Raw genomic sequence first — 26,511 nt, forward strand, 5'->3', positions numbered from 1 at the left:
ATAGGTCACCCCTCATTCTTCTGAATTCTAGTGTATACAGGCCCAGAGCCATCAAATGCTCTTCATATGACAAGCCAGTCAGTCTTGGAATCCTTTTCATAAACCTCCTTTAAACCCTCTCCATTTTCAGCACATTCTTTCCAAGATAAGGAGCCCAAAACTGCTCCAAGTGAGGCCTCACAAGTGCTTTATAGAGTCTCAACTTTATATCCTTGCTTTTATATTCTAGTCCTCTTGAAATGAATGGCAACTTTGCATTTGCCTTCCTCACCAGAGACTCAACCTGCAAATTAACCTTTAGGGAATTCTGCATAAGGACTCCCAAGTCTCTTTAAGTTTCAGTTTTTTTTGTTGTATTTTCTCTCCATTTAGAACATAGTCAACTCTTTCATTTCTCGTACCAAAGTTCATGACCATACACTTCCCGGTATTCAATCTCATTTCTTTGGCCGTTCTCCTAATCTGTCTAAGTCGTTCTGTAGCCTCTATACTTTCTCAAAATTACCTGCCCCTCTGCCTATCTTCATATTGTCTGCAAACTTTACAACAAAGTCATCAGCTCCATCATCCAAATCATTGACATATAATGTAAAAAGAACCCATCCCAACACAGACCCCTGTGGAACACAATTAGTCACTGGCAGCCAACCAGAAAAGGCTCCCTTTATTCCCACTCTTTGCCTCCTGCCAATCAACCACCGCTTTATCCATGCTAGAATCTTTCCTGTAATGCCATAGACTCTCAGCTTGTTAAGCAGCCTCATGAGTGGCACCTTGTCAAAGGCCTTCTGAAAATCCAAATACAGAACATCACCAATTCTCCTTTGTCTATCCTGCTTGTTATTTCTTCAAAGAATTCCAACAGATCTATCAGGCAAGGTTTTCCCTTGAGGAAACCATGATGATTACAGCCTATTTTATCATGTGCCTCCACAAACCTTGAGACCTTATTCTTAATGATCGGCTCCAATATCTTCCCAACAACTGAAGTCAGACTAACTGGCCTATAGTTTCCTTTTTTCTGCCTTTTTCCCTTCTTGAAGAGTGGAGTGATATTTGCAATTTTCCAGTCTTCTGGAACTACTCCAGGATCTAATGATTCTTGAAAGATCATTACTAATGCCTCCACGATCTCTTCATCAACCTTTTTCAAAACTCTGCAGTGTACACTATCTGATCCAGGTAACTTATCTACCTTCAGCCTTCTCAGTCTCCCAAGCTACATTTCACAAGTAACTGCTTAACATATTAGATACTTTTTCATAAATGTTGCCTACAAAAACTGTTGAGGTTGGACCACTGCTTTTGTCATTTTCATGATGCCTCTGAGCTGCATAGTCCTTCCTTGGTCCAATATGCTTTCCAGCCAGAGGCACAGAGGTTGGCACCAACACTTGTTTGTCCTATGTTGGCCAATGGTTCATGGCATTCAGCATGGAGAATTCGCTGTCAGATGGCTTCATTGTAGGGGATGTGGCATGCAAATTGTAGATTGATCTCCAATCATATTGCAGTTGTCTCAGCTCACTCCTCCTGTTTTGACCACATACAAGCTCAATATGGCTTCTTGGTTGTTATATTTGATGGTTACAAATGTCATCCCAAAGGAGCTTTTTTTCTCCAGTATAATTTCTTATTTGGATATCTGCAGGCTTCAGTTTAGTATGTTTGAAATGACATTCAAACCAATTTCATGGATTGACTGAAACAGCAAAACCAGTGCCCAATTCCATTTTAAATAATTTGACGTTCACTTTTGATGTAAGCCATATTGCTTGTCTATTGTTAATTTTCAGACTATAAATCTCAAGTCTACATAGTCCTGTGTCACTCTCATCATTATCAGATTTTTCATCAACAGCATGCAGATTAGTTCTATTTTTGAAAACATAACCTGACTTTTTTTGCTTTTTTTCCTGTGCAGCCCATTTATATTTGTCTGCCTGGCATGCCCCGTGTAAGTGTCTTGCTTTGTTGCATTTTCTGCAAGCTTTGACTTTAAACCTATATTTGTTTGGTGTATGCGAGTCCCTGCCACAAAGGTAACACAATTTGTTTGGCCAGGCTAGTTCTGTTTAGACATTGCAATTTTGTTCATGCTCACTTTCATTCCTCAATTGCATCTCTATCTGTGATTTCCATAGAAATAGAGATTTCAACTGCTCTTTTAAATATAAGTTTCAGTTGTGCTTCAGTTGGGAGCTGTTTTTGAATGCTTTCTTGTAAGATTCCACAAACTAAACAATCTCACAGTACACCATTAAGCCTATTACTGAACAGACAATACTCAGGCAATCTCTTCAATACAGCCACGGATGCTGAAGTGGACTCCTGTTCCTTTTGATTACACTTATGAAGCCTAAAGCATTCTGTAATCAACAATGGCTTCAGTTCTAAGTGTTCCTTTATACTTTATTGTCGCCACACAATTGGTACTAGAACGTACAATCATCACAGCGATATTTGATTCTGCACTTCCCACTCCCTGGATTACAAATATTAAATATTAAAAATAGTAATAATTAGTAAATATTAAAATTATAAATCATAAATACAAAATAGAAAAATGGAAAGTAAGGTAGTGCAAAAAAACCGAGAGGCAGGTCTGGATATTTGGAGGGTACGGCCCAAATTCGGTTCAGGATCCATTCAGCAGTCTTATCACAGTTGGAAAGAAGCTGTTTGCTTTGATAATATCAGCAGAGCTCATTTCTGCTGGTTTGGTTGGAGCAGTCAAACTTCAAAGCAAACTGTATGCCTTTAAATTCAATGCACTTAGCAAAATTGGTACTCATTTCTCATTGGCTATTTCATTTGCTTTAAAATAGTGTTCAATTTGCTCAATATATATAAAATTCAGTTATCTGTTGTGTAATCAAATGTGTCTATCTTTCCAATGTAGCTAGCCATTTCAGCTTTTTTTATGAACCCTTCAATTCTTCCATTTGCTGCCTTTCAAAAAAATCGAAGGCATCAATTATTTCTTGTTGTGTTTTTTTTAGCTCAAATGTTTTGCTGCACTTCAACAGGTCAACAACCATCTAGGGTTCGCTTTAAAGATATCTCGTTGCCAATGTTATGTTTTGTAACTTCAAAACATTAAACTAATTCAAAGGAAGACATGGGAGTCCAAACTGTGAGTCGAACTTCTAGTTTACTTTAAGTGAGTCACTTACGTATCATGTGGTAGCATCATGATGTATGCAATTCATGTTTTTATACATATAACTTGTAACAAATTATTTGAAAACAAGAATACTTAATTCACACACACCTATGAATTACACACACACACACACGATTATTAAGTATAACTTAAATACGCAACAAAAGATGTTCTTACATTGGCCTCTGAGACAGAGGTAACAAGGTCATGCTGCAGGGATTCTAATAGGGTGTAGTTTTACTCTCCCTTTCATTCACATTACAGATCATTTGTAAATGCAATTGTGCCAGGCACAAAATTAGATGGGGCCTTGCCAGATACGTGCACATTCAGTGTTCTCCCAAACTGTATTAAATAATGTTATTATTCAGGTAATCTATGTTTCTGCTCCTACCAATATAAATAGGATCATAAAGCTCCATACTATAACCATCATGGAAAAATTGAGGTAGAATTAGGGGTGGACCACACTGATAATATTGGGAGACTCTAGGGCACCCTTCAGAGATGACTGAAGAGTGTTCAAACTTCTTTCAAAGTGCAAATGATGCACTATAGCTAACGTAGTTTTATATTTCAGCATTTGGCTGCTAAAGTACACATTCATTGGATTCATCAGTAATATCACAACTGGAGGGATTCCATTACTGGAGATATTGCTATGGCATGGTTGGGCAATTAGTGTGGGCTGGGGAACACTGAAGCAGGAAGTATGCCCACCAGCAATTAGGCTACTCTTCAGAAACACCATATCCTACCTAGATTTCTATGATGTATTTGTAGATTTTCTAAGGCTGCCTTCACTAAGAAATGAGCATTCTGTGGAAATTGGTAAGACTATTGGATTGATCTGCCCTATCCATCCAGGTTAAAGTCACAATGACCTCAATCCACAGGTTTGTCCAAACATCTGCAGAAGATCGCTGCTATATTTCTTGATCTGTTGCTCATCATCATAACAGAGAGATCACGGACTGCAATTATGAAGAAATTATTTCATCCATATTCATCTATTTTATCAAATGCAAATTGGAAGAACAACATCTCATATTCTGCTTGCGTATTTTCCAACCCAAATGTGTGAACATTTAATTTTCCATTTTCAGGTCAATTTACACCTTTTACTTCTACTGATTCTGCTTGACCTGCTGAGTTATTCCAGCTTTTGATCTAGATTCCAGCCTCTATATGTATTTTTCTTCACCTCTTTTGATTACAGTGATGTCCTGATTTAGGGTCTCGGCCCAAAACGTCAACTCTATTCTTTTCCATAGCCGCTGCCTGGCCTGCCGAGTTCCTTCAGTATTTGTGTGTGTTGCTTAGATTTCCAGCATCTGTAGATTGTAACAGGTGAGACTGCTGGCTTCCCATAAGGCATTAAGCCAGTGACTGCTCCAATAACTTAAAGCTTTTTATTAACAGAAAAGGTGTACAAATAATCAAAATACTGATCACTGTGGATCATATACAATATGTTACCCATGAAGAATACCATGTTTCTGGGAAGCACTTGGTACTCCCTCATCCTGAGAGATATCACACTGTTGGGCAATTTTCAGTTTTCACAGCTTAGAGGAATGGATCTTGGAGGCAAAAACTACTCGCCACTTCCCTGTCAAGAAACAGCATGGTGATTTTCAACCTTGGCAGATAAATACAGATACAATAACCTTCATCAAAGAGGGAGCCAGGCCTTTCGTAACCGAACAACCAAAGCCCAATGTGCTACTAACGGCCAAGTCCTGTGAGATGAGGGTCGATGTGGGAAGGAGGCTGCAGTTCCCAGATGTGGTGCATACAATCCTACGCCTGGACATTGTACTGTGGTCAACTGAAGACAGGAAAATAATTCTGGTTGAGCTGACTGTGCCATGGGAGGAGGGATGGGAAGAGGCCCATGAGAGAAAGGCCTTTAAGTACCAGCCCTTAGTGCAGGAGTGTAAAGACAAGGGATGGCAGGCATGGTTGATCCCTGTGGAGATCAGCTGCAGAGGTTTCTCAGCCAAATCAGCATAGCGGTTGTTGTCAGCTCTGGGCTTGGACGAAAGGAGAATAAAACAAGCAGCTCGTAGGGTGGGGGAAGAGGCAGAACAAGCCTCTTGTTGGATTTGGAGTAGGCAAGAGGAGGGAAACTGGAAGCCAGGAGCAAATGGGTAGTGATTTGGCCACCACTGCCGGCCCACCAACTGGAGAGTGACGTGGTTAAGGATCGAAACACTCTGTGAAGGTTGGGAACCACCTGATGACATCTGCTCTTGGCTGAATGCTACTGTTACCTATAAAGGTATCTGGAGAATGCACCCTAACAGGTGTATGTAACAAGTTACATAAGTGGCATAATTGTAGTGGGAAACAGCATAGGTCTCCTGAAGATGAGATTTTATTGCCTGCATCATTCCATAATGACTTGCAGTATATGTCAAGCAGATATGGAGGTTTTTTTGTCATCTCTTGCATGCTATACGTCATTACAGTCATAGCTAAATGAAGAAGTGCAAAGAACTCCAGAGCCGAAGGCCCATGAGGCAAGTTGTGAAAAGCAAAAGGAAGAGAAGCAGAATAAGGCTCCAAAATATTCATGGTAAATACCACAGCTCAGCAAAAGAGGCAGACATAGGCCATGTGCAAAATAATCAATTTTCACAAGCAGACTACAGGAAATAAGAGGATGCTGGATGACATCTAATCTCACCAGGGAGAGATCAAATGTCACGCAAGATCTTCTCATATCTTACTCTACGGGTCCACCTGCATTGAAGAATCCAAGACATGAAAGAATTAATCTTAGCTCCAGTTTCAAAATCTCCATCACAAAAAAAAATTCTGCAAAGCTGTCCTATTTGTATGTGTAAACATTGGTATACAGATCACCTTGTGTCAAGAGATCATAAAATTCCTTGCAGTATTGTATGGGACTATGGACTGGACTCAAATATCAACTATCCACTTCCCTCCATAGATGTTGCCTGACCATCTGAGTTCCTCAAATATTTTGTTTGCTGAAAGAGGTTTAATTAACTCACAGAAATTTGAAAGCTAAAGATACATCTTCATCTCCATTCCTCCAAAAGAACGACAAGCTTTCCACATTGTTCAATGCAATATGCATCCATCACCTAAGAATCCTTTATCTGAAACAGCTAACATCCATTGAACCAAACTTCAGACCCAAATCTATCTGCTATAATTCAATCATGGCAATTGTTCAACAAATGAGATAACACATCCACCGCCACATGTCTTTTCCTATAGCAGGACAAAACGGTGTACGATTACAAATTCAGCAGTCTGCAAGTGTAAAATGTACTTCCAGCAAGCCACTACTGTGCAAGAGAGCACCTGCTACATTTGATACATTGCAGAAGCTAAAGAAAACAACACACCTTTATATAATTCTCCTCTTCTTGATCAACTTCCCCATAACCACCATCTCTTTCCACCAGTATTTTTAGGTACTGTTCCTGCAAGTGTGATCAGCTCAACCTTGTGGGAGCTGAGCAGGTGATTGTTAGCAAGTGCCTTTACTTCTCATTACAAGGGACATTTCAATGCACTGACGCTACCATTTGAGATCACCAGCAATTATTTCAGAAACTGTAAACACTGAACATCGGATTCCGTATATTCCGTCATGCTGGTATTTGTAATAAAACTATGACTGAGGATAGATTTTGATACATGGCAGGCATCTTTTACACTTCCTGATTCTTTGGTTCTGGCCATTGTAACTTTTGAATTGACCTGTTTCATGACCATTAACTCTGTAAATCAGATTGCTTCCCACCATTTCCAATTTAAATTTCTTGGCCTACTGCCAGCAAGTCTGCTCTCTATCAGCATTGCAGAGCACAGCAAAAACTGTAAACCTGCTCAGTATAAGTTAGGGGAAGTCAGGTGAACATGCATTAATTTTCATTGAGGAGTCTGCAGTGAAAGGATGAGCAGGTTCAAATTCCTGGGTGTCAACATCTTGGAGGAGAAATCCTGAGCTCACAGCATAGATACAACCATGAAGAAGGCAGGCCAGCATCTCTGCTTTCTTAAACTTTAAGGAGATTCAGCATTTCAGTAAACATATTGACAAACTTCTGCAGATGTACATTGGAAAGCCTTCTAGCTGGTTGCATCATAGATCGGTATGAAAACTGCAATATAATAGGAATGCAAGAGGCTACAGACAGCGATTGACTCAGCAAGTTCCAAATGGGTACAGCTTTCCTCACCATTGAAGGCACCTACAAGAGGTGCCAGGATATAACCTTCCTGATGTCTCAGGAAGATAGCGTCTATCATTAGGAATCCCTACCATACCGGCTATGCCTTCTTCCCGATGCTGCCATCAGGTAGTTTGTACAGGGGCCTGAAGACCTGTACCTCAAGGTTTAACAACAACATCTTCCCCACCGCCACCAGGTTCTTTAATTGACTTGGAAAACATTAACACTACCTCAGACTATTTTCTCTCCCTATCAATTTTGCACTAGTGTCTTAATTTTTATTTTGTGGCTTATGTTGCATAAGTGAAAGTTATGTAAAAATTATGCTAATTAGTTTGTATTCATGTTTTTCCTCTTGTATTGTGCAGCTGCTGCAAAAATGCTAATTGTTTGGTGGCATATGTACCTGGCAGATTACAACAATAAATGTAAAACTGAACAATAATGTCCATGCTCACTGATATTCCATCAGCTGAAATCTGAAATGGACTCTGGAAGGGTGGATATCTCTACTGACATGAGATGATACGAGTGAAGGCCAATTGTCAGAAGCCCTGTTGGATCAGGGTGGGAGGAAATGTAGTGGTGGCTCAAGAAACAATTAGGATCAAACAACAGGAGGGACATAAGGAGGAGTAATAATGACATTAGAGAGACAGGCAACTGAAGATGGAAGTCGTGTGTATATTTCTGAAGACTTAAACATTTACTAATCTAGATATAGGATTGGTGGATGCAGAAGCAGTGTCAATACGATGGTTGAGTACGAGTAGTTGTGAAAGGACAGAGCTGGTTATGATCTTCCAAAGTCTCTAAACAGTAGAAGGATTCCAGTGGATTGGAAAACCCCTTATTAATGCCTCTATTAAAGAACCGACAGTAGCAGTCTATCATGCAGAGAATGCTGGAAACCATTTTTCATGTCATTGAGAAATTTATAGTGCAATGAAGTTGAGGAATTGTGGTTATAAGAAAGCAAAACACTATTGTGGAAGTTTATTATAATATGTTGAAAATGGAATGGCCAACCTGGACAGAGGGAAACAGATTTCCAGAAGGCATTTCAAAGGCTACATAAGAAGTTACTATATAAGGTAAGACAGCATAATACGGGCTAATATTTGCATGGATGCAAGATTCACTAATTCCTGCAGGTCTGATCAAAAAGCTTCAAAACTTGGACCTCTGTACCTTCCTCTGCAACTAGATCCTCCACTTCTTAACTGGAAGACCACAGTTTATGCAGAAATAACATCTCCTCCTTGCTGATAGCCAACATTGGCTCACCTCAAGGATGTGTCCTTAGCCCACTGTTCTACTCTCTCTACACCCGTGGCTGTGTGGCAAGGCACAGCTCAAATGCCATCAATAAATTTGCTGACAACACATATATTGTCCGCAGAATTTCAGATGGTGACGAGGAGGTGTACAGAAGGGAGATATATTAGCTAGTTGAATGATATTGCAGTAACAACCTTGCATTCAAAATCAGTAAGACCAAAGAATTGATTATGGACTTCCGAAAGAGTTGGACAAGGGAACCCACACCAGTCCTCATAGAGGGATCAGAAGTGGAATAGATGAGTAGTTTCAAATTCCTGGTGTCAAATCTCTGAGGATCTATCCTGGGCCCAACATTAATGCAATTACAAAGAAGACATGACAGCTGGTATATTTAATTAGGAATTTGAGGAGATTTGATATATCACCAAGGATACTCACAAATTTCTACAGATGTACCGGGGAGAGAATTGTAACTGGCTGCATCACCTTCTGGTTTGAGGGGTGGGCACTGCACAGGATGGAGATAAGCTGCAGAAAGATGTAAGTACAGTCAGCTCCATCATGGGCACTAGACTCCCCAACATCCAGGACATCTTCAAAGAGCAATGCCTCAAGAAGGCACCATCCATCATTAAGGACTCCCATCACCTAGCACATGCCCTTTTCTCAGTGCTACATCAGGGAGGAGGTACAGGAGCCTGAAGGCACACACTCAATGATTCAGGAACAGATTCTTCTCCTCTGACATACAATTTCTGAATGGGCATTGAATCAATGAACACTACCTCACTGCTTTTGTTTTTCTCTTTTTGCACTACTTATTTAATTTAACTACCAGTAATATTAAACCTAATTCAGATTCTGATTCTGAAATGAGAGTCAGGATAAACGAAACATTTTCAGGTTGGCAAACTGTAGCTACCTGGGAGCTGCAAGGTCAATGCTGGGCTTCAATTATCTGTAACCTCTATCAATATCATAGCTAAAGGAACTAAGTTTATCACAACCAAATTTGTTGATGGTTTAAGATGGAGCATGTGAACCATCGTGACTTTCTGTGATCTACATACAATACATCTCAATATACCTCTTTTGAATTACTCTCACTGCAATCTGTAGCATGTAATTTCCCTTTAAGCAATGTACTTTGAAGTCAACTCAATGATCTACAGATTTTATGATCTTCTGAAGGACTCAGCAGACCAAATACATATAACACCTTTAAGTGGACAAAGGTTTATCACATGGCCAGAAGCAAGGTGGCCGGGGGGTGGTCTCTAAGCCAGGCTGAAACGTACAGGGATGACGCCCCCTCTACCCAGCATCTTGTCAGCAAATTACTTGTTACAGTCGCTAGAAAACAAAGTTGAGGACCTGAGGGCAAGATTGCTGTATCGGAGGGAAGTGAGAGATTGTTGTGTTCTATGTTTGTTTCAAGCAGGCTTCACTTATACCAGTGCCTCAATCACTATCATCCAGTAGCACTCACATCCACGGTGATATGGTTACGAAACATCAACTCCTGCCTGAGAATCGACTTGCATCCACTCCAATTTGCATACCGGAGCAACAAGTCCACAACAGATGCATCTCATTAGCTCTTCACTCACCACTGGAACATCTGGACAGCAGTGATGCATACCTCAGGATCCTCTTTATAGATTATAGTTCAGCATTCAATACCATCATCCCCTCAAAACGCATCCATAAGTTTTAAGATCTTGGCCACAATATCTCCTTGTGCAATTGTATCTTCAATTTCCTCCCTTGCAGACATAGAAACATAGAAAACCCACAGCACAATACAGGCCCTTTGTCCAACAAAGCTGTGCCGAACATGTCCTGACCTTAGGACTACCTAGGCTTACCCACATCCCTCTATTTTTCTAAGTTCCATGTACCTATCCGGGAGTCTCTTAAAAGACCCTATCATTTCCACCTCCACTACCGCCACCGTCAGCCCATTCCATGCACGCACCCTTCTCTGCTTAAATAATTTACCCCTGACATCTCCCCTGTACCTACTTCCAAACACCTTAAAACTATGCCCTCTTGTGCTAGCCATTTCGGCCTTGGGAAAAGGTCTCTGACTATCCACACGATCAATGCCTTTCATTATCCTGTACAACTCTATTAGGTCACCTCTCATCCTCCATCACCCCAAGGAGAAAAAGTCACGTTCACTCAACCTATTCTCAGAAGGCATGCTCCCCACTCCAGGCAACATCCTTATAAATCTCCTCTGCACCCTTTCTATGGCTTCCACATCCTTCCCGTAGTGAGGCAACCAGAATTGAGCACAAGTGAGGTCTGATCAGGGTCCTATATAGCTGCAACATTACCTCTCAGCTTTTAAACTCAATCCCATGGTTGATGAAGGCCAATGCACCATATGCTTTCTTAACCACAGAGTCAACCTGCATAGCAACTTTGAGTATCCTATGGATTTGGACCCCAAGATCCCTCTGATCCTCCACACTGCCAAGTGTCTTACCATTAATGCTATTTTCTGCCATCATATTTGACCTATTGAAATGAACCACCTCACACTTATCTGGGTTAAACTCCATCTGCCACTTCTCAGCCCCGTTTTGCATCCTATCCATGTCCCACTATAACTTCTGACAGCCCTCCACACTATCCACAACACACCCAACCTTTGTGTCATCAGCAAAATTACTAATCCATCCCTCCACTTCCTCATCTAGGTCATTTAAAAAAATCATGAAGAGTAGGGGCCCCAGAACAGATCCCTGAGGCACGCCACTGGTCAACAACCTCTATGTTTGCAATATGACCCATCTACAACCACGCTTTGCCTTCTGTGGGCAAGCCAGTTCTGGATACACAAAGCAACATCCCTTCGGATCCCATGTCTCCTTACTTTCTCAATAAGCCTTGCATGGGGTACCTTATCAAATGCTGTACTGAAATCTATATACACTACATCTACTGCTCTACATTCATCAATGTGTTCAGTCACATCCTCAAAATATTCAATCAGGCTCATAAGGCGTGACCTGCCTTTGACAAAGCCATGCTGACTATTCCATAGTCATACTTTAATGATCCCGGGGGAAATTGGTTTTCGTTACAGTTGCACCATAAATAATTAAATAGTAATATGTAAATTACGCCAGGAAATAAGTCCAGGACCAGCCTATTGGCTCAGGGTATCTGACCCTCCAAGGGAGGAGTTATAAAGTTTGATGGCCACAGGCAGGAATGACTTCCTATGACGCTCTGTGTTGCATCTTGGTGGAATGAGTCTCTGGCTGAATGTACTCCTGTGCCCAACCAGTACATTATGTAGTGGATGGGAGACATTGTCCAAGATGGCATGCAACTTGGACAGCATCCTCTTTTCAGACACCACCATCAGAAAGTCCGGTTCCATCTCCACAACATCACTGGCCTTACAAATGACCTAATCATATTATGCCTCTCCAAATGTTCATAAATCCTGCCTCTCAGGATCTTCTCCATCAACTCACCAACCACTGAAGTAAGACCCCAGTCAGTTCAGAATGGCAACATTTCCTCCTTGATCTCTTTCAACACAGCTGCCAAGAAAGTGTGCTTAGTCCCCTGCTCTACTTGCTTTACACTCATGACTGTGAGGCTAAGCACAGCTCCAATGCCATATTCAAGTTTGCTGCTGGCACTACTGTCAGAGGCTGAATCAAAGGTGGTTATGAATCAGCATATAGGAGAGAGATTCAAACTCTGGTTGAGTGGTGCCATAACAACAACCTCTTGCTCAATGTCAGCAAGTCCAAGGAGCTGATTATTTACTTCAGGAGAAAGAAACTAGAGGTCCACGAGCCAGTTCTCATCGAAGAATCGGAGGTGAGAAGATTAGCAACTTTAAATGCCTCGGTGGACTTGACCTGGGCTCAGTATGTAAGAGCAATTATGAAGAAAGCACAGCAGCACCTCTACTTCCTTAGGAGTTTGCAAATATTCAGCATGATATCTAAAATTTTCTATAGATGTGGAGAGTATATTGACTGGCTGCATCACAGCCCAGTATGGAAACACCAATCCCCTTGAACAAAAAATCCTAGAAAAGGTTGTGGATATAGCTCAGTACATCATGGGTAAAGCCCACCATTGAATACATCTACACAAAGCATTGTCACAGCAAACCAGCATCCGTCATCGGGGATCCCTACCACCCAGGACAAGCTCTCTTCTCACTGCTATCATCAGGAAGAAGGTACAGGAGCCTCAGGACGCACGCCACCATGTTCAGGAACAGTTACTACCCCTCAACCATCAGGTTCTTGAACCAAAGGGGATAATTTCACTTGCCCCATCATTGCGATGTTCCCACAGCCTATGGACTTGCAAGGACTCTTCACCTTATATTCTTGATTTTTATTGCTTATTTATTTACTTATTATTATTCTTTCTTTTTGTATTTGCACAGATTATTGTCTTTTGCACACTAGCTGAATGCACAATTTGGTGCAGTGTTTCATTGATTTCATTAAGGATTTATTGAGTTTATGAATTTATTCATTTATAAGAAAATGAATCTCAGGGTTGTATATGGTAACGCATACGTACTTTGATAATAATTTACTTTGAACTTTGATGATTCAGAGAGATGGGAAGCTAATTTAAAAGATCACAAACCCTCCACCGGAAAATGGATAGAATAAGAGATTGGACAAAAGTTTGGCAGACTGAAGTTATCCACATTGGACAAGTAAAACAGCAGAATATTGTTAAATGGAGTCATACAGAAAGGTAGAGACGCATCTGGGTGTCTATACATGAAATACATAAAGTTAGCATGCAGATACGGCAAGTATTAAGGAAGTCAAATATAATGTTTGTATTGGAGAGTACAAAAATGGGGAGATACTGCTACAACTCTGGTTTCAGCAACACCATGCCTGGAATATTTTTTGCAGCTTTGAATTGAAGTGGCATATATTTTCAATTAAAATTCATTAGGTTGATTACTGGAATAGAAAATATTATTTTATGAGCAAAGACTACACGGGTTGAGCCTGTACTCATCAAACTTTTTAAAAAATTGACTAGTGCCCTCACTGAAATTATTCGACAAGAAACTGTAAGTCAAAATACTATAAATAATGGAAATCTGACATAAAAAGAGAACACACTGCAAACACTAATCATTAGGCAGCATCTGTAGAAAGAAAGGCAGATTTTACGTTCATCTGTCTATTTTTATAGTTGCACCGACCAACCATTGTTCTGAGCAGGAGTTTTTATAAGGCTTGAAAACTGCACATCACATTAATTTTTTTTTGTAATATGTAGGCTGGTGGTTTATTAACAATCAGCTACCAACTTCCATTTTGTATTTATTATTCCAACCTGTAACAGTGTTGTAACTTGAAATACTGACAAAATAAATATGTTAGAGCTGTAACATGTTTTAAAGTAAAGGTTGTGGTACAGTTATTATTCAGAAAATGTATGGATTATATTCATTAACACATAATTAATTACAAGGTATTTCACAATTATACTAAGATAGATTTCAAAATTATATTAACATTATATAAAAGACAATTCCAGCTGCGTGGCTATGTGCATGAGAGCATTTCAGTTACTCTGCAATCGCACACCTACGCATCTTAGAGGGAACAGTGTGTATGTTTCAGGTCAGAGATCTTTCATCAAGACACTGAATGAACATTGAAGGGCTGCTTCACTTTGTGGAGAAATCTAGAATTAAGGAGCATAGTCTCAGAATATCGAGTCAAACATTTAAGACAATAGTGAGGAACAATTTTTCCTCTTAAGGGGATTGTGAGTCTTCAAAGTTCTTTGTCCCAGAGAGCTGGGGAAGTTGAATCACTGGGAACATTCAAGGCCAAAATAGTTTTTTTTTGTTCACAGGGGAAATTGAGTTATGTGGAAGAAGAAGGAAAGTCAAACCGATTGCAAGAAGAGATCAGCCACAAAACAGTGGAGCAGATTTGAGAGACCATATTGCCTAATCATGATCCAATTTTTTAAAATTTGCAGTAAACAACAGAAGTTAACTTAGAACAGTCCCAGTCTGACGCACTATGGTGGAAACATTGTTGTCCTGAGAGTGGTCAACAATGGTCACTCCCATGAGAACATGCACTTAATTCTCCAGTGACGTTAAAAGGTATGTGATGCACAGGGAACTACATCACAATACACAATCTATCGTTGAAATTTTATAAGTTACAATAAAGTACCCTTCACATCAGAAAGTACCTGATCCAATTTCCAATGGACCACAAAAGAACCCACAACATTTCACTTTTTAATTGTGTTGTTTGAAAGTAAGTATTAAGTTCAAGTTCATTTTCATCTGAATGTACATATATACAACCAAATGAAACAGTTTTTTTGGACCATGGTGCACCCACAATACGTATATCACACACAGCACATAAAACAAAATGTTACTACAAATAAATTAAAACAATGTAACACAAAAATAATTCAAAATACCTGTCATGTGTAACACAGGTACAGTAAACAGTAAACACTTCACTGTCCTAGTGACAAGACCTCATTGGTGGCAAGGTATTCATTAGTCACACAGCCTGAGGGAAGAAGCTGTTACCTAGTCTGGCAGTCCTAGTCCTGATGCTCCTGTACCTCCTTCCTGATGGTAGTGGGTCAGAGATTGTGAGGTGGGTGGTAGGGATCCTCAACAATGCTTCGGGCCCTTTGTATACATTACGTGATTGAATTTCAAGGTCCTTATGTTATATGCTCTATTTGTCAGAATCAAACTTCTAGTGCACTCCTATCGTCTTTGGTCAACATTCTTCAGCCATTTTCCATACTCCTTCCATAAAATCAATGTTCAATGTGCTTGATTATACCTCCTTAGTGCTAATGGAAGTCGATTTTGTACATCTTCAAGCTTTGGGAATCCATTTTGGTAAAACAGATGCTTAAATAATTACTCTCAAAGAGAAGACGTCCCATTATTTCCTCTTTGGATTTTAACATCTTGTTTTGTTTTAATTCAGGAATTTTTCATTGCTCTTTTTAAAATAGTGTGTTATCCACTTAGATGCACACCAGCAACTGTAGATCAGTCTAAAATGCCAGTTGCTCATACCAATAAAAGGATCTGCAGTACTTTCGAGCAATGTGATAGGAGCCATCTAAAGTGTGTCCAACTTTCATTTAATTCTATCTGTTAATACTAAGCATGATTCAGACATAGCCTATCCCTTCACTCATGCTCAACAAAACTGATCACAATAATATTTTGCAAGTTAAACTAATCTGATATTACATTTTCAGATAATGTATTGTTCACCTCCATAATGCTATTCCATTTGCTCTGTTCTGTTCTTTGTAAATAAGCCTTTAGATTTGTTATCATTCTTCCTTTCTGCACAAATTGAATAAAGATGTGAAAACGATATGCTTCTTATTTTGAAACTCCAGTGGTGGGTTGTGCAATGTTAGATGGGTGACTAATCCTGTTTACACCAGATGAAATTTTGCATTCTGAACCTCTTCTTGTGATTGAAGTGTTTTGTTTTATTTCAACTTGATATCTATGAAATTTCACCTGAAACAAACAAAGCTTCTGTGTGCACTAGAGAGATTATTGGAACCACACCCAGCACCATAAGCTCAGGTTCCACTGTTAATGGATACTCTTAAGTGCTGTCACAGTCTCTCAGAAAATATCTCATGGATAATCAATTTCATAATCCATTTTATTTACTGAGTTTATAAATTACAAAGCTGGACGAGGAGAAGATCCCTTTGATCATATACTTTTTGTGTTTTTTTCCGTCAATTACAGGGCTAAGCTTTCAAAACAAAAACCTACACTTTTAGACTATCTGCACAAAAAGTGTTTTGTTAACTGCTTTTTCTTTCTAACAAATCAGAAAAATCCACAAATCAGATGCTTTGGGGATCCTATACTGAAAATCTACCTGTCTCAGTGCACCTGAGTATCAGGAACATGAGTTTCCATCTAACCATTGATAGGTCAATGCATGAGATTAGAATCTATTCCCCATCACTATCACTCCCAATCCAGTAATTAAATAAATTAATACTTCAGTTGCACAGTGCCTAATTTGAGCTCCATTTGTTCAGTGCTCTATGTTAAGAATTATCACAAAAGAATGAGATCATATTATGTCTTAGTCTCCCATAGCCCCCAGTCACCTTATGATTTCAGTCTCTGAGGCCAACATGAGAACATCCTTCAGTCATGGACATTGCCCAGTGCATCATGGGTAAAGCCTTCCCAACCATTGAGGACACCTACATGGAGCACTATTACAGGAAAGCAGCATCCATTATCAAGGAGCCCCATCACCAAGGTCATGCTCTATTCTTGCTGCTGCCATCAGGAAGAATGCACAGAAACCTTTAGGACTCATACCACCAGGTTCAAGAACAGTTATTACTCCTCAACCATTAGGCTCTTGAACCAGTAGGGATAACTTCACTTGTCCCATCACTGAACTGTTCCCACAACCAGTGGACTCCTTTTCAAGGACTCTTCTTCTTACGTTCTCAATTCTTACTGCTTGCTTATTTATTTTTTTCTTTGGTATTTGCACAGTTTGTTATCTTTTGCACATTGGTTATTTGTCCACCCTGTTGGGTGTGGTCTTTCATTGATTCTACAATAGTTCTTGGATTTACTGAGTATGCTCACAAGAAAAGGAATCTCAGGATTGTATATGGTGACATATATGTACTTTGATAATAAATTTACTTTGAACATTGAACTTTGAACTATACAAGGGTTTAAACAGCTGATGATTTTTCCTCAAGTCATCTCTCTTTAATAGGCAAAGTTATGATTGCTTTTGAGACCTTCAGTGTGAAACATATTTCAGGAACGGTTCTTTTTTACAGCATAAAAACAGAGGGAAGAGGTGGGATGGGATATAAAAAGCAGAAGGATCCGTGACAGTGGAAGTAAAAATCAGAGCCCTGTTTTCTGAAAGAGAATACTAATAAATGAGTCTAGTTTAACTAATGAAGCAAATGAATAGATTTTCTGATCAGTTATTCTTCATTTTCAGGTTTTACTTGTAACTCATTAGTAAAAGAGGTTGGTTTCTCAAGAAATCTCTTCTCCACAAATATTTTCAGTTGTTGATAGAATCAAAAGAGGCATAGTTTTATTATTCCGGTACTGGTTAAGTCCTTGTACTGTGCCATCACTTGGATGTCAAGTTCATTTCCTGCAATAGCCAACTAGATATTTGTCTATTTGTAGAGGATACCAAGCAATATGTATATATGGAACCAGATTTTCTCTACTGGATTAGGAGACGCCAGTTAGTTCTAATTATTCCCTCTGACTGCGACACTGGTGCCAATCCTTTGAGCTGCTGGTCTCAGGTAGATGTTCCAAGATAAGGATGCAGTATGTAGAAAGAAATGCCTGAATCAGGATGGTACAATATACGCATCCTATTGCTTATCCTTTGTGACAATGGAAGTTAATATGTGCAGTTGTTGATGTGTTACTACATTTGATTGAGTAGCTCATGCACCAAACTGGCGACAACATCCTAATAGTAGATGACCAGATTTATTATCTTTGGATGTGTCACCAAAAAGCAAATTGCTTTGCTCTAGCTGGCATCAAACATTTTAAGTTGTAACAGCAACTATTTGGGAACTGGTGAATATTTTATTATCTTCCTGACTTCATCCTTGTAGACAAAGGAAGTTTTAATGAATCAATCAGTTATCAGCATCTGCCTACTATTGTAGCCACTAGTCCCACAGGGTTATAAATCCATGCATTCAACATCACACCCTACCAGTATCATCTCAATTTGTTGTTTTGCTGCTGTTTGTGCGTGGGAGCAGGTGATTCATAAGGTGAGAGTTGATGGTAGTTCAAGCATCATATATAGAAATCTTTAACAGAATTATCATTGATAATTCTGCAACATAAATTGTACAATTGACATATCAATTTAATGATGCACTTATTAATTTACTTTATTGTAATCAAGAGGATCCTTAATGGAACCAAAGGTTGCATTTGTTTGTTGAGGGATTCCCATAGCCAAAGGTACAAAGCATGGCAGGTAATGGTATTTTTACTGTAATGATCAGTGTGTTGTATCTTCAGAGTTAAGTTTCCTGAAGCACTTAAAACTTTGGAAAGAAATCTGCATGCATTACCATCTTTTGATTTTACATTATGAGGAGACCCAGTGGAAGTTTCATTTGTGGAAGTTCCTATTTGGTATGCCCCACTTTGTACAATATTGCTAGCTACTTCTCTACAGACAAGATTTAAGTCTTTCAATAACACCTGTATGTGAAATCTACTGGAGTTGCAGGAAAGAATGGCAATGATGCACTGAACCCTAACTATGTTCCCTTGTGAAATAGCTGTTTCTATGCATGACCCTTATGTTCCACAATCTTCACAACAAAGCATGGAACCCATGTAGTGGCATCTTCAGGAATGAGATCATTTCTATCGAAAGTTTGGAGACCCTCTCTTCTACATTGTCTACCATGATCATCATCTTGCTCTATATCACAATCATCGCAGCTGCTCTATATCTGCTTCTTTCTATTGCAGGAGCTCAGCCATGGACTGAGCCTTCCTTTTAGCTCGATTGTGCTCGAGGCAAAATGGACTGTCTAAGTCATGCAATTTCTTCTCATTGTCAATCATGTTTTTCATTTTCCAAGTGGTAGCCTTTCCAAGAAAAGGAGTCTGGTATCTAAAAGTCTCTTAAGTGTAACGAGCACAGGCTTGCACTCTGAAACTCTGGGGATGGGTGTGGTGGATACGATTTAAAATATATGCTGTTCCATTCCTTCTCTCCCTGGCTCTCCAGTGACACTGGTCAATCTGCATGACCAAGCAAGGAACCTCCAGAATGAGTTCCTCAGCAGAACCTTTAGGTAGTTATTTTTATTCTTACCTTGTACATTCAAAGCAGCTTGGTCATGCAGCACATTCAATGGGACCATAATCAATGGTATGTTATGTTCTTTGGAGGCTGTGGAAGGTCATGAGAAAGATCTGGGCCAAAGGTACTATTCCATCAAGTTGGAAATTGGCAGAGGGATGCTTTATTCCAAAGGAAGAGGTTTCTTCCACAATTGCCCAGTTTCGGACAATTTCTCTCCTGGATGTGGAATGTAAGATTTTCTTTTCTGTGCTCACAAGAAGGCTGACTTCTTACACGACGCAGAACCGCTATATCAACACATCCATCCAGAAAGGTGGTATTCCAGGCTTTTTGAGGTGTCTGGAACACACCTCAATAATTAGCCATTTGATCCGTAAGGCCAAGCAGAAAAAAGGCGACCTAACAGTTGTCTGGTTAGACCTCACAAACGCCTATGGATCTATTCCACATGACCTCATCCTAGAAGGACTCGACCACTACTACATCTCAGTGGCTATTCGAGACATGATCATCAGCTACCTAGGAGGATTCAAACTCAGATTTACATCAGCCCATTTCACAACTAGTTAGCAGGACCTCCAGAAGGGGATTCCAACAGGGTGCACCATCTCCCCCATCCTATTTATTATGGGAATGAACCCCCTATTATCAGCAGCAGAAGATGTAACCCGCGGCCCGACGCTGGAGTCAGGCATTGTTCAGCCGGCTCTACGAGGAATCATGGACGACATCACTATAACAACTGTGTCACATGTCCAAGCAAGATGGGTATTGGAAACCCTGGGTAATGTAGCCACTCGGGCGAGGATGTCCTTCAAGGCCAAGAAGTCCAGGTGCATGGTGATCAGAAAGGGCAAAGTAACTAGCAAGTTTAGCCTCCAAGTTCAGGGTGAAGTCATCCCTTCCATCAAAGATAACCCGATAAAATGTTTGGGGAAGTGGTTTAATGTGTCACTGACAAATGGGGCCAATGTCACCAATGCTGTGAAGCAGACAGACAAATGGCTGAAGAAGATCGACAAATCCAGACTTCCGGGTAAATTCAAGACCTGGCTGTACCAATACGGCATTCTGCTCAGGCGTCTCTGGCTCTTCACAGTCTCTGTGAATCAAATTGCCAAAAGAGTTGAAGCCAATAAGGTTATAGTGGTGGGGGAATTTTAATATTCGCAGTTTTGACAAGGATTGCCTTAGAGGAATTTGTTAAGTACATCCCAGAGAGATTCTTGAGGTAAAACATAGTGCTATTAGAGATAGGGCAGTACTCCATATTATGAAACTCAGCAGATGATAGGAGTGTAAATGATGGAAATCTTTGGAAATTGATAACGTACTTCTTAAAATTTCAAGATATTTATTGAAAGTGATAAGGTTGGTCCTCAAGTTATAGTCCTGAAGTTGGGGAAGATGACTGGGAGCAGGTCCTTATGGATAAAATGACACCTGAGACGTAGCTGGCTTTTAAAAGAGTCAGGAACAGCATGGTCTGGTAACAGCGATAAGCCAAGATGGCAATATTCAGGAGCCTTTGATGACAAAGGACACTTCAGATTCAATCAGGAAAAAAAAGAAGGCATGTCAGGTCAGCTGGTCTCAATTGAGTCTCTTAAGAAGAAATGACAGATCTTCAGTTCGAAATAAGAAAGGCAAAAAGCAGTCATGAAATATGCTTGGCAATTAAGATTAATGAAAATTTCCAGACATTATATATCAGGAGCAAAGGGACAGTTGGCAAAAGAGTGAGTCCTTTTGGGAACAAAGGGGTAATTCAGTGGGCAGAGCAGGTACAGGCATAATTAAAGACTTGGAAGGTTAAACGGCATCTATTTTAATGCAATGAGTCTGAGTGGTGAGGCACGTAAACACAGTGCTATGCAGTACATGGGAATATAATATTGCTGCGATCACCCAGACATGGCTGGGAGAACCACAGGACTGTCCACTCAAGATTTCAGGAAGCCAAAGTTTCAGACCTGATTGGAGGAATGCAAAGAAGGGGATATTATATTGTTGATCAAGGAGTCTATCGTGGCTGTAATGAAAAGATGCTTTAAATTAGGCCCTATAAGCAGAGCTCCAAAATAAAAACTGAGTGATCACAGTTCTGGAATACTACAGATGTCCCAACAGTTAGCAGGAAATAGATGAGCAGATATATAGGCAAATCACAGAGGCGCAAGTAAAATAGGGTTGGGATAGTGGGGAACTTTAACTTTTCCAGTATGAACTGGATAATCTCAGTGTGATAGGATTAAATGGTGTGAAAAATTTAAATGTACATCAGAAGAACTTTATGTGCCATTTCTGAGATAGTCCTATTAGTGATGGAATCATGCTAGACCATATACTAGGAAATAAAGCAAGGTAAATGACTGGAGTGTTGGTGGCCACCAAGTGAAGTTTGTACTTTCTGTTCATCTAGAACCTGGTTCCTGCTCTCCCTTTCACGTACTGCTTTCCCAGTCCCTGTGCTCCATGCTCCCTGGTTCTCATGCTCCTTGATCATTCATTGGGACCCTGGTTCCTGCACCCCCACCCTCTCATTGGAGCTCCATTTCCAGCACAAGCACTAAATTCACCTGATTCTATTCATTCCCCTCACCCCCTTAAAATTTACTGGGGTTCACTGCAATGTTACTGTATAACATCTTGTAAAAAAGTGAAATGGGAGTGTATTGGAATATTAGTAAAATAACATTGAGTAGTTTGAAAAATCTGCTAGTCCAACAACACCAAAGTCCTGAGCGTGCTTGATAAATGGAGTTTCACTCAAGACATGACCTGGCAAAGACAGTGGGACTAGCTACTTTCAGGCAAGTCTGTAAGTAGGAATTGGTTATCTTTCAAAAGTGAAATAGTGAAAATGTGGAGACTATGTGTTCCCATAAGGGTAAAGAGAAGGACGGCAGGTCCAGGGAACCCAAGATTTCAAAGGTTATCAGAAGTTTGATTTAAAAAAAATTAGGAAGCATATGGCAGGAACAAAGCACTAAAAATGGGGAAGGCCCTCAGGATATAAATTGTAGGAGGGTCTTAAAATGAAATGAAGAGGGCAAAGGGGGATTATGAAATATTACATACAGGTAAGATTAAGGAAAATCCCAAAGCATTTTATATATTAAGAGCAACCTGGAGAAGGTTGCTCCATATACATCAAAGGGACAATCTGTGCATGGAGTCAGGTGTTTAAATTCATATTTTTCATCTGTATTCACGAAAGAGAACAGTATTTTAAGTGGTGATTCCATTTGGGATGGTAAATTTCTACAACACAGTAAGATTAAAAAGGAGACATTTGATGAAATTGGAAATTGTCCCGTGATTAGACTAGGATTATTGGGGGATTGCTGGGCAGCATGTTTCGAAGGGCCGGAAGGGGCTACTCTTCCCTGTATCTCAATAAATAAAACAATTAATTAATAAATAAGGATTGATGCTAGGACCTTTGATGTTTGTTATATACATAGTGACCTGGGAGGTGGATGTAGGAAATATGATTAGTAAGTTTGCTGATGATCGATAAATTGGTGGTGCTGCTAATAGTGGACAAGTACTATTTTGTTACAGAATGATACTGATTAGCTGGTAAGCTGGACAGGGCAATGGTAGATAGAGTTTAATCCTGATAAGGGTGAGGTGATGATTATGGGATATTTATTAAAAATATGACATATACCATGAGATGATAGGGCCCTAGGAGGTACTGAGGAACAAAGTCCAAAGATTCCTGAAGCTGACAACACAGGTACATAGGGTAGTGAAGAAGGCATATGGGATGCTCACTGAGTCTCAACACCTCATTCTCCAAAGGGATCCCCAACTTCTTAACAGAAAGGCCACAGTCAGTCCATGTGGGCAGCAGCGTCTCTAGTCCAATTATGCTGAGCACTGGCGCTCCCCAGGGCTGTGTGCTCATCCCATTGCTGTTCATACTGCTGACATATAACTGTGTCAGAGGATTCAGCTCAAACCATGTCATCAAGTTTGCGGATATTACAACAGTGGTTGGCCTCATCAACATCAATGATGAGATGGAGTATAGAGAGGAAGTGGAGCAGCTGGTGAATTGGTATGAGAAGAACAACCTAAGTTTGAATGTGGAGAAGACCAAAGAAATCATTGTGGACTTCAGGAAGGTGCGATCAACCACCACCCTCTGCAAATACATGGTTCCTCCATAAACAAATTTAAGTGCACCAAGTTCCTGGGAGTTCACATCACTGATGACCTCACCTGGTTCCTTAATATCATCTCCCTGAACTAGGCACAGCACCATCTCCACTTCCTAAAGAGATTGAGGCAAGTGAAGCTCCCCCACCCTGCCCCCCCCCCCAGCCATCTTAACTGGATTTTATAGGAGCACTGTTGACAGCATCCTCACAAGTGTCGCCTCCATCTAGTGTGGGAGCACCCAAGCACCAGATTGGAAGCCCCTACAAAGAACTTTGAAAATGGCTGAGAGGATCACAAGGGTCTCGCAGCCATCCAGCGGGGATATTAATCAGGTGCGTTGCATACACTGGCCCTCAGTATTATTAAGGATCCCACGTTGGTATTATTAAACATCCTCGTTGACTTTCTACCATCAAGCAAGATACTCTGATGCATAACAACAAGAATGATCAGGATGGGAAACAGCTTCTTCCCTCAGGCCATTAGGCTTCTGAACTCCCTGGTGCATCACATTCAAAGTATCATTGGTTAATCTGTTCTGTATCTTACAATACTTAACATGCACTTTAGTTTATTTTTGTGTAATCCATGTTAGATTTCATCTTTACTTTCTTAAGTTATTGTATGTGTACTACAGTGCTTCACACCCGGTTTGGAAGAGCATTGTCTTATTTGACAGTATACATGTATATAGTTAAATGACAATAAACTTGACTTCACTTGCTACATCCAGAATAATATGTATTTTTAGTTATCATACTACAGGAAGGAATCTCCAGGGTGTAGGAGAGATTCACAATGTGATATAGGATGGAGTGCTTCAGTTATGAGGAGAGACATAATAAATTGAGTTTGTTTGTCTTGGAGCAGAGGAAGCTGAAGGACCCCCTGATTTAAATATACAAAATTATAAGAGGCATAGATAGGGCAGAAACTTTTCCTCATGGCAGAGCTGTCAAAGATCTGAGGGCATAGGTTTAAGAAATAAAGGTTTAGATGGGGAACTGAAGATAAATATTTGGTTATGGTTCATATTCTGCATGGAGGACAGTGACCAGAGATGTTCTACAGGGATCTGTTCTGGGACCCCTCCTCCTTGTGATTTTTATAAATGACCTGGATGAAGAAGTAGAAGGATGGGTTAGTGGGTTTGCTGATGACACAAAGGTTGGGGTGTTGTGGATAGTCTGGAGGGTTGTCAGAGGTTACAGTGAGACATCAATAGGATGCAGAACTGGGCTGAGAAGTGGCAGATGGAGTTCAATGCAGGTAAGAGTGAAGTGGTTCATGTTGGTAGATCAAATTTGAAGACAGAATATAAACGTTAAAGATTCTTGGCAGCGTGGAAAATCAGTGTCCATAGGACATTCAAAGATGCTGCACAGATTGACAGTGTTGTTAGACATATGGTGTGATGGCCTTAAACCGTGGGATTGAGTTCAAGAGCCGCGAGGTAATGTTACAGCTATGTAAGACCTTGGTCAGACCCCACTTGGAGTACTGTGTTCAGTTCTGGTCACCTCACTACAGGAAGGATGTGCATTCTATAGAGAGTGCGCAGAGAATACTTACAAGGATGTTTCCTGGAGTGGACAGCATGTCTCATGAGATAGGTTGGGTGAACTTGGCCTTTTCTCCTTGGAGCGATGGAGGATGAGAGGTGACCTGACAGAGGTGTACAAGATGATGAGAGGCATTGATCGTGTGAATAGCCAGGGGCTTTTTCCCAGGGCTGAGATGGCTAACACGAGGGGGTATAGTTTTAAGGTGCTTGGAAGTAGGTACAAGGGGGATGTCAGAGGAAAGTTTTTTTTTAACTGAGAGTGGTAGGTGCGTGGAATGCGCTGCCAGCAACAGTGGTAGAGGTGGATACAATAGGGTCTTTTAAAAGACTCTTAGAAAGGTACATGGTGCTTAGAAAAATAGAGGGCTATGCAGTAGGGTAATTCTAGGCATTTTCTAGAGAAGGTTTCTAAAGTCAGCACAATATTGTGGGCCAAAGAGCCTGTAATATGCTATAGATTTCTATGATTCACCCTGAACCATCTGGACAAGTACTCGAACAATCAAGGCAATGTAAAGTACTGACTGATTGCTAAGAAATGGGATTTGTATAAACGCATACTTCATGGTCAGTATGGACATGGTGGGGTAAAGAACCTGTTTTTTTTTCCACTTTTGGTAGATCTATTCATAGGAGAATCAAAACCAAACTTTCTTCCATAGCATGGAATTGGTTGGATTATGAAAGGAGTTGAAATAGAATATTTTCACCAGCATTAGCGGTCTGGAATTCACTTTCTGAAAGGGTGGTAAAGGCAAACCCCACATCATATATAAAAATTACTTGGATATGCGACTGAAGCCCCAAGATCTACAAGCGCAACGCTAGGAGGTAAGATTAGGCTGGATAGTTCTTATTCAGGTAGCACCGTCACTATAGGTCACCTAGAAACTTACACTGATGAAGGAGGCCACAATTTTCTGCCGTTTGACGTATACTATACAACGAACTGGAAATTAGCGGCAGCTCAGGGTTCTCGCCCTCGATATCCATGAGGACACGGCTCGCCCAACACGCTGAGTGTGAACATTGTCCCTTGACATTGCTGTGGCACTTGACTCTCTCCCCCCCCCCACCAACTCCGCAACCCCTCAGCCGGGGTGAAAGGTCACGCCCTACGGCCCTACCAGCGCTTCACTCTCTTTCTCTCAGGAGGTCCACGTTCAATGGCACCCCGAACCCCCACTAAAGACG

At 40.4% G+C, this 26,511-nt stretch overlaps 1 protein-coding gene across 6 annotated transcripts in view; it reads right to left on the minus strand.

Moving 5' to 3' along the window:
- LOC140196446 (uncharacterized) overlaps window positions 1-26,511 on the minus strand; it is a 79,626-nt gene that overhangs the window by 52,977 nt on the left and 138 nt on the right. The window contains exons 1-2 of one of the 6 annotated variants that reach the window (XM_072255682.1): window positions 26,214-26,254; window positions 25,326-25,418 (exon numbers count right to left, since the gene is read on the minus strand). The exons of 2 other annotated variants lie outside the window; for them this stretch is intronic. The gene's annotated coding sequence lies outside the window, so the exon portion shown is untranslated. Of the gene's footprint in view, window positions 1-9,105; window positions 9,161-25,325; window positions 25,419-26,213; window positions 26,268-26,511 lie in introns of those variants that run through there. 3 more of the 6 variants (XM_072255681.1, XM_072255685.1, XM_072255684.1) reach the window with 3 other exon arrangements.

This window comes from Mobula birostris, chromosome 4, assembly GCF_030028105.1.
Source record: "Mobula birostris isolate sMobBir1 chromosome 4, sMobBir1.hap1, whole genome shotgun sequence".
NCBI classification, from domain to species: domain Eukaryota; kingdom Metazoa; phylum Chordata; class Chondrichthyes; order Myliobatiformes; family Myliobatidae; genus Mobula; species Mobula birostris.